The sequence below is a fragment of the Arvicanthis niloticus genome, chromosome 20 (assembly GCF_011762505.2).
Source record: "Arvicanthis niloticus isolate mArvNil1 chromosome 20, mArvNil1.pat.X, whole genome shotgun sequence".
NCBI classification, from domain to species: domain Eukaryota; kingdom Metazoa; phylum Chordata; class Mammalia; order Rodentia; family Muridae; genus Arvicanthis; species Arvicanthis niloticus.
In genome coordinates, this window is record NC_047677.1 from 3,189,088 (window position 1) to 3,197,825 (window position 8,738).

Genomic DNA, 8,738 nt, shown 5'->3' on the forward strand with positions numbered 1-8,738 from the left:
AGAGACCCTAATGCGATTGCATTAAATTCAAGTTCTTTGATGTCTTTGTGGAATTCGTGAATGCTTCCTGGTACAACAGTTTCCCTGCTCTCAACTCCTTCCAGATCCTACCCACCTTTCCACCCATCCAGCTTCACACCATTATTTTCTCCTTCTTTTAGAAAACAACAACAAAACATAAAAGAGAAAGATACACCAGACTACACACACACACACACACACACACACACACACACGCACACCAAAAACTATAAAAACACAGAATTGGAAACCATAATATATAAGCCAAAGAGCAGTAAGACAAAATATGAGCAAAGCAACATGAGACAAACAGGCTACAAAAATTCTGATGGAGTCTATTTTGTGTTGGCGATGTGCTGCTGAGCACGGGGCCTACCTTTAGAACTGTGATTTCTTCTTTTTAAAGAATTACCCATATTTTGTAAGGTTTTAAGTGCATTGAGAAAATCTCGATATTATATTCCTGTGATTTAGTGTTTGTAAAACCTTAAAAACATCCCCTTTCTACTCATAAAGCCAGTTGTACGTTTTCTTATTCTTTTAGCAGCCTTACTGGGCTCAGAAAGAGGTAACTCTAGGCTCTTCTGATTATGTTCCAGTATTCTAGGTTTGATTTGGTTTCCTTTCCCAATTTTGTTTTCCATTTAATCACTTCTTCCATGTTCTTGTGCTGCTATTGTTTGTTTGTTTGTTTGTTTTCTTCTGTTTTTCTAGATCACGAGGGCTGCAAATTACATCATTCACTTTAGTCCTTCTTATTTTAGATCACAAACATTAAATGCTCTAAATTCCACCCTAAGCATTACCTCAGCACCTCACCCCTGTTCATACAATCTTTCATTATTCTTCAATTAGATTCACTTTTCAATTTTCCCATGATTTTATGCTTGATCTATAGATTTTTTTTAAAAAAATCACTGTTTGATGATATCCAAATATTTGTTGTTTTTAATTATAGAGAAATATAATTAAAAGCAATTTTTTTGATGAACAAAGACATTGCTTTGTTCTCCAAATCTCTGGATCTAGGGGGTTGAAAAAAATTTAAGGTCTCATATCGTAGTATACCCATCGATTGCAGACCAACTAGAGCCATTCCTCAACTTTTGGTCCCCACCTTCTGGGGCCAGGGTCCCAAGCTTGTGGGCACCACGAAGGGTGCTATGTGTGTCTTTTTATTTAGAAGTTCTTTGCAGAGACAGAGGTTTCCTCCCAGCCTCTGCTCTGGCTGGACATGGTTTTGTGGGTCAGTACCCTGCTGAGCTACCCAGATGCCTTATGTGTTACAGCTGCATGGCTTCCTGCTTTGCGGTCTGGTCTGAGGATGCTAAGCACTTCTGGATGTCCGCAGCAGAGGAGAAGAGAAAATCAGCTCCCATTGAAGCAGACATCATGGCTTCCATGAACTTCAAAAACAGTAGCTATTGGCTTTATCCACAGCCTATACGACTTGCTGGATGCTGTCCTTGTCCTGGATGTTCAGAGGAATGAAGGAGACCAGGCTGTAGTTTTCGATGAGCTGTACTAGCTTCTCATTGAGCTGTCTGTACTGACTGAAGAAAGAAAGGGTCAGATGTCAGATGGTCAAGCAGGTAGGAGAGGTCCAGGACTTCAGCGTAGTAGTCCAAGTTGAAGGCCAGCTTCCCATAGTGTTTAATAAGGTCCATCTTGGAGGGAAAGTTGACATGGGGTAGTTCCACATGCATCAGGGTGGCTAGGGAGGTACACAGTTCTGAGATGAACTTGGCTGGGTCTGTACAGTAGTGAAAATCCACAAGGTGGATAGCAGTCAGCCTGAGTTCCCACTGAGCCATCTGGGAGAAGATGCTACGTAGGACGGTGTGGTGCAGGCAGAGCTCTACTTGGCTGGGACGGTCAAAGAGAAAGTAGTACCCTCGAAGGGGGTCCAGCTTGGTGAGCAGCCAGTCCAGGTTGGCTTCCAGGCACCCCATGCAGTAGAGCAGGCCACCGTTGGGCCCCAGGTGCAGTGCCGTCCATCACATCGCCCAGACCCACCAGCTCGCCCACATCCACAGCACATTGATAAATCACTCCATCGTCAGCTGGGTCCAGGATCACCACTGTCACGCGCCGCCCCAGCGCATGCAGGAACCCACTCATGCCCAGGCAGTATGTGGTCTTCCCCAAGCCTGGGGTGTGGGGGGAGCTGATCATAGCCTGTCTGAAAGCTGTAGTCAGGGCTGCCCCCAACATGGGTAGAGCAGGCAGCCCATGGGTGCCTCCTTATTCAAACCAAAGAAACCCAAGCAGGAAAATAAGCAAAACAAGTCTTATTCCAACCCAGAGAGAACTTTTGCATCGAGGTAGGTGAGAAAAATATTTCATACTGAGTAATCCTTAAACCACAATGTGATGCTCAACAATAGAAGTTTCCCAAGAAGTAGCACTAACGGGAGAAAGCTGTGGCTATATAGCCAAGTAGATATAATCTACTACCTACATAGTGCAGGATCAGCAAAAGCCATCCAAGAGGACTCACCACCTGGAGAGTTTTATCCAGCAGCATGGCTGCTCTGATCACATCCAAAGACCTTCTAGGTCTGTGTGATCCTGTGTCTGGAATACATACACACCGTTAGTGTACACTTTTAACCCCAAATAATGAGGTCTAATTGGGGGGCAGACAAAGTGTCTTGTCAGAGAAAGATTTATGAGTCAGCAATAAGATATGTGCAAGTCTCAGGAGAAAAGCTATTTAAGAGCAGTGCGGGGAGAGTAAGTTCAGCAGTTGGAGTTGCGAATTGAGTTAGATGAGTGGAGTTGAGTTCACTGTAGTTCAGGCAGTCAGTTAGGAGTCAGTGTAGTGAGTGCAGTGCACTGGAGTTGAGTTTTTTAGTGAGTCCATGAAGCTCAGTGCAGGTAAGCAGATGCACTTGAAGCCAGAGAATAAGAAGGAGCCAGAAGATTAGAACAAATTGTCAGAGTTAGTTTGAGTCCAAACAGAACAATTCAGTAAGAAGCTAAGAGAAGCCAGATTGAATCAGTCAGCTTGGAGAGAAGTTTGAGCTAGAACAGCTCAGTTCAAACAGCTAGCCAGAGTTCAGAAAAAAACAAGAAAGAGTGAGATTATTGAGCAGTTAGATTTAGGGCCTGTAACATTTTAGGCCTAAGTTAGCAGAAGAATATGGAGAATAGATGGAGGCTATAAGCTTCCAGGCTTATAGGGATAGTTAGAACAGAGAAACAAGTACCCCAGGCTCAGCTCAAGCTGTGTATTCACACAACTTGAGTACAGCTTTCATCTCATTTCTGAGGAAATAAAAGTTACTTTTAGAACTGCTACCATTTATCACATACAGAACACCCTGAATTCACTTTGTAGTTGGTATGACTGTGTACACGTGCTTTATTTATTTATTTTCTGTTTTCATGGTAAGAGTTGGTTTTGAAACCTAGAGCTACTCTCCAACCAGTGGATGCGTCTACCCATTCACAGAACTGGAAAATGGAGGGACCGCCTTCCTTTTTATTAGCATTCAACTTGATCCTTTTATAAAAGATAGATCTGTAGGACTGTAGGGCCTGAGACTTGTAAGAGGTTCACTAAGATTTTTGAGGGCAGGAAAGGAATGTGTAGTTGTATAGTTGCAATTCTTATAAAATCATTTTGAGAAAGAAACAAATGAAGTCTATTCCTTTAGTTTTGGCAGGATCTCTTCTCTGATGCCTGTTCTGTATTTACCATCAACATTACTTCTCTTCCATGACAGCAACTGTATGTCTTTTCTACTTAGAACCACTGGTTCTACTTTTCTCTGGGTAAGTTGTGGCTGTCAAAATATCTAGAAAGTATATACCAAGGCAATGATTCCTCAACAAAGCAGAGTAAATAGCAAGGAAAATTCTATGCTTGAGTGATTATCAGGATTATTTTCATATTATAGAATTATAGATTATTTTTAAATGTCAGTAAATTATTTTTACTAGAGAAACTACCTTAGGACATATGCCAGTGGAATAAGTGACCAAATACAATTCTTGATTAGCAAAACACAAACACTGTCTCACTCATGTAACAATTGTACAGACTACAATGACATCATTGTAACATATAGTTTCAAATTAACAAGTGTTTATCTAAATATATTTATCACTGTCAGTTCTACATGAAGCCTTGACTAACCATAGCCTAAAAAGAAATGGAGCTTCCTTCTAAAATTTTAATTAAAGGATCTCCTTGCAATATTTAATATATTTTCCCTTTTTCAGTCAATCATATATGATCATTTGTGTCCACTAGCTACTATTTTATGTTTCCAGTTATGTCATCCTAATTGTAAAACATGGACATCCATGGCTGTGATATATTATTTGTTTTGCTATATTTCTGTCTATGCATTCATATTGCACCAATTGAAGTTTACCATATTTAAATTACTAGTTACTAGTGCCGGTATCCATCTTCATTACTTGCATTTTGTTATTCTAAACGAGTTAGTAAAGACTGTTCATTGTGTCAGAATGATGGTAATAATGACAGGTTACACTGTCCACTATATTTTGAATTTTGTAATAATATCATCCTCAGGACCCCGCCAGGCTTCTTCCATCAATGGAGTCAGATCTGTTGGCTGAATTCTATGCAGCAACCAGTGTATACCCCTCTGTGTGATGCTGTAAGCAAAAACTTCCCTTGGAGCCCCTTTCAGTGTTCTGAGGTGAGGCAAAAGAAGCTTTTCGATAGGTACTAACAGCTGGTAAGAAACGCGTGTGAATGACTGAGAGTCCTTTGAGTCTACTCAGTGGCAATGACTTTGCTGATGGTTCATATTTCCCTTTCAGAGACTGATTTCCCTTCTCTTGAGAGAATACAAGTGTAATTACATGACAAGTTTTCCTCCTCGTGTTGACATTCATCAGATTAACACTGTTTGTTTGGGTTTTCCAACTGATTAGTGCTCCTATTCGTCATCTTGCTGTCTTCACACCGAGGCATAATCATTTATCCAGTCCTCAATTATTGTCTGATCAGGTTTCATTTCCATGCCTACATTTTTATCTATAGGCTATGAGGATAAAAATGGGATTCTTGGAGGGAGAATCTGGTCTAAGATAAGAAGAAAATGCAGAGGTGAGACACAGGGGACAAGCTTGTATCCTCAAGTAGCAGGTAATTCATTACCAGCTAAAGAAGTTGTGTCTTTATTCATTTTTTTCCAAAAGAACCTACTGATAACAGAAAGTGTCCCCGTCTAAAGATTATCACCTGCCTCTTCTCTCAAACAAATTGAGACAAAGCAGGATAAAGTCGTGAATAGGAGACAAGGCAGCATAGAACCAAAGACAGAGTTCTGTGAAAAGAAAATGCCTTAATTCCTTGTGTGTCTTTCTGTTTCATTTTTCTTGATATTTTCATCTGTAAATCCAGATAATACTTTTATTTTAAATTTATTTAGAGTGATATTCATCTCATAAATAATAAAAGTTTATTTGCTCTGGAGGCCTAGAAACCTTTAACTAAACTTTAACTAAATCAAAATAACTATCTTTTGGTCACTCCAGACTGGAATCATATAAACCTGTTTGTTTAAAGGATGACACAAAGAAAGGTGATTTATTGGCAAATATAAAGAAAAATAAGTAGGGTGACATTATAACGGAGCATCTCTTTCTTGACTGCTAGTGTGGTCACATGTCTTTAGCTGTCTCACTTCGGACTGCCATGTGTGTCAGACCACTGACAATGACATGTGGTTATACATATTAAGCACTCTTTCTTTGCAGTACCTGGAATATTTGCCCTTCCTAAGAAGCTCTCATTTGTGTGGAAGCCATCACTAATTATATCATAGGTTATTGCAAATGCAACCATCCCCTCTTCCATGAGGAAGCTGGTAAAGTGCCCTTAATCTTATCACTAATCCTAATAATCATTTTAGTAGAGGCTCTTGAAGGAACCGATTTCCTGAAACTATCTAGCTGGCTGAATACATGCTTTCTAAAGTATCTGTCTTTTTCAACATGGTTAGATCATTTGGTCCTACCCCTGCATCAGCAACAGGAGGCTAGTGTGGTCAAGTTGTTTACCATCCTTCTTCTGGGAACCATTTGCCCATATGAAAACCCTTGTTTTACTTTTTCTTCATATTTTTTAAAAATGAGTAACACATCTGGGGAGGTTACTCAGTGGGAAGGAGAAAACGCTACAGAGTTTGAATTGTCCATAGTAATAAAAGAAGTTGGGTCTGGCTGACCATGACTATAACAACCCCAACTCTGCGGAGTGAGACAGGGAGAGCTTGAGGCAACAAGGCAGAGAGCAATAGAAGAACACCGAATTCTAGACTAGTTTTCTTATACTGCACATAGTTAACGCTATACACATTTATATGCATGTAACACACACACACACACTATTTTTAAGAAAAGAGTGACAATTCAATTCTTATTTCTCTAGCTTGGTTGAAAACTGTAGTTTGATGCTGAGAAACTGTGGTCTCAGTTTGTAGAAATTTTGTTTTGTTTTTATGCAAGAATAATATTCTTTCTGTTAATACACCTCTCAGAAATGAGGTAAGAAATTTTGTAATAAACTTCAACAGTGTGAAGTTACAAATTTATAGAACATTAATTACACCATTTACATAGCAGGTTTTACATGTTTTTCAAAACCAACATGCTCAGATGGCTTGAGATTTTTATTCCTTTTGCTTTCTTTAGAGAACTGCAAAGGAATGCCCAACATCATCTACAGTTATTGTAAATTAAGCAAACAATATATACCTTATTTGTACATGGTAACCTTGAAAATGGACAAAACAGTTATGCCTGAAATAAATCGCAGAACCCCCCTATTGTCCTGTGACAGAGAGCAATAGATGGTATCTTCTTACTTACAGATCATTTATTTTCATTTGGCATGTTTTTGTTTAGTAACTAAAGCAACAAACACTGCAACTAAATCTTTGTTGGGAAGGAACACCAATCTCACTTTCTGTGATAGAAGAATAACTCACTATAAACCATAGAGACCCATGCACATCTGTATTCACTACAACATCAGTCACAAAGGCCAAGTAATGGAATTAGTGTAGGTGTCAGTCAACAAATGAATAGCTAAAGAAAACATGGGCTGTGCACAGTGGTGTTTCATTCAGCCATGAAGAAGAAAGGAATTATGTTGATGATAGAAAAATAGATGCAACTGCAGATCATCATATTAAATGAAATAAGTCAGACTTGGCAAGACAAATATTGTGTCTGTCTTGCTCTGGGGCACTAGATATTATATAGACTAATGAAATTATTGGTGTATAGTTCTTAAGAGTAAAAGCAAAATAGGGAGGATAAAGGAGACTAGCTGGAGGAGGGGGCAGTAAGAGTACAGAGAGAGTGAATATCTCCAAGTACAAGGTACACTTACACGGTTATCATCAAGGTCATTACTAGCTACAGTGAATACATGCAAATGAGAGAAAAGACAGTGCTCTCAATTGTGGCTCTTAAGCTAAAATAGAAATTCCAATGAAACTGAACAACTACATTTTTGTTATAACTTACTTTCCAAAAGGGCTAGATTGGCAGCCATCCATGCACTTAATAAATAGTTGCACCTCCTGAGATGCATTCAGGCTAGCCATGGTTATTGCCCACATAGTCAATGAATATTTCAAATTAAAGCAGCCAGCTCTGAAGCTAGGTTAAGTGGGGATCAATTTACACTCTTTCAGTAGTCTTCTCCTGCGGTTCTTAAGTGTGGAAGCAAAATGGCTCGATTTCTTACTATAAATAGAACCATCTGGTTATTGCGAGTCAGACGATTTCAAAGGTACCTTGTACATGTTTTTCTTCTTAGACTGATTTTCTATACTATACTTTATATGCTATATCTATATACTATACTAATTGTTTTGTAATTAATTTTCTCGTGTGTGTGTGTGTGTGTGTGTGTGTGTGTGTGTATGGGAGGAATAGAACTCATGCATATCTACTTTTGTAGAATTTTTTTCTAACCAGGTCTTTGAAAACATTACGCTGGATTTTGGATGTATCCATCCCCTCATCTAACTCTTTTGCTTAGCCCCTTTTCTCTGCTCCTTCCCATTCCTTCCCAACACACTTCAGATTTCTTCTCTTCTCTCCCCTTTTGTTCTTCACATGTCAAGTTCATTTTGCATTGCACAGCTAGCCTTGGGACTGGCACCAATCATGGTGTATAGTCAGCGTACCAGGGGTCACATCATTAAACAAGCATGACTTCCTCCCGTAGCAACTGTCAATGCCAACAACTCCTCCTCCCCATTTCATGAAGTTATCTTCCTATCTCTCAGAAAAGCAGTTTCATGTGTATAATCCTCCCAGTTTTAGAAAATAAATTATTCTTTTAAAGTATGTCTTTTATGACTATGGCATTCAATCTATTCTCTTTACACTTGCTTACATATGTCTGTTTATAAATGGCTTTATATGATAGCCAGGAAGAATTCTAAACATTCAATTTAATATTAAATGACGGTCAAGAAACACAATAGTGTAGAACTATTAAGCATAGCTTTTAAAGGATATTGAATTACATGAGACCACCCTTATGATCTAGCAAGTAAGTAGGCAAGCAATTGCAGTAGGCTTCTTTCTTTCTTTCTTTCTTTCTTTCTTTCTTTCTTTCTTTCTTTCTTTCTTTTTCCACAAAATACCATGTCTACACCAAATTAAGGAAGAAAGGGTTTATTTTGTCTGGGAATCAAAGGTGTTCCCCA

At 39.0% G+C, this 8,738-nt stretch overlaps 1 pseudogene; it reads right to left on the bottom strand.

The window, feature by feature from the left end:
* Positions 1 to 1,304: 1,304 nt before the first annotated feature.
* Positions 1,305 to 2,235, bottom strand: LOC117724917 (GPN-loop GTPase 2 pseudogene; annotated as a pseudogene).
* Positions 2,236 to 8,738: the final 6,503 nt, after the last annotated feature.